Raw genomic sequence first — 941 nt, forward strand, 5'->3', positions numbered from 1 at the left:
GACATTGGAGAAAAGTTCAGCAAAAAATGTAACAAGTTGATTGAATATCAACAGTTAAGCAGCTAATTTGATTGCGATATCAACAAATTAAGATGCAAGAACTGCAACATTTGAAGGACTCAACAAAATAGAATATTACTCTACAGTACTACCGTTGGCAATATGTGAATTTATCGGAATTAAAAATACGATTAAATTTTTCTAAAAATTCAATATGTTGAACAAAAAAGTACTAAAGCTAGTTATTTTAATTTCTGATCATCTCAAATTGTCAACTTGAAACAATCGCTAATTATGTGTGGACCGTGGAGTATTATTTTACTAAGTTAGTGGCTATTGACTTTTCAAAGTAAAACCTTGTTGTAGTTCTTTTGAGTTTAAAACATTTGCTTCATTTTGTCAACACAAATTCTCATTAAAGACGGTATTATCCGTCACAAGCTGAAGACGAATAGTGCCCTTTTACAATATGCAAGTGACACTATTTATGGTTTGGCCAAATATGAGCCAATCCCAAGCTTGGTATGGCTTGGATGGGAAGCTCGTTTAGATTCAGTATTTTTTAGTATCATTTTTTTTTAATGTTTTCTAATTATGATTATTTCAAATTATATATATTCAGTATTGTTTAGTATTTAATTTTGTAGTTATTATATAATTATATTTAATTTTTTTTTGAAGGTTTTTTTTTGTTGAAGGGAATTATATTTAAATTTTAAATAAGGAAGAAAAATATACAAGGTGAACTCGAGCTTCAATTTTCTATACAGAGTCGGCTAGGGGTCGAGCTTGAATTCGGGGAACAAATTTGACTCTATCAGCCCGGTTACTGTATCCTCGTGTTCCTCGATCATGGTCAACATAAAAAAAATGTGTTCGAAAAAAGCTCGAGCTCGGACTCGGAGTGGAAAAAATTTATACGCGCCGAGTTTTTGAACATT

At 31.0% G+C, this 941-nt stretch overlaps 1 long non-coding RNA gene across 2 annotated transcripts in view; it reads left to right on the forward strand.

Moving 5' to 3' along the window:
* LOC141656894 (uncharacterized) overlaps positions 1–941 on the forward strand; it is a 141224-nt gene that overhangs the window by 23632 nt on the left and 116651 nt on the right. The window lies entirely within an intron of this gene.

Source organism: Silene latifolia, chromosome 5, assembly GCF_048544455.1.
Source record: "Silene latifolia isolate original U9 population chromosome 5, ASM4854445v1, whole genome shotgun sequence".
Lineage (NCBI taxonomy): Eukaryota > Viridiplantae > Streptophyta > Magnoliopsida > Caryophyllales > Caryophyllaceae > Silene > Silene latifolia.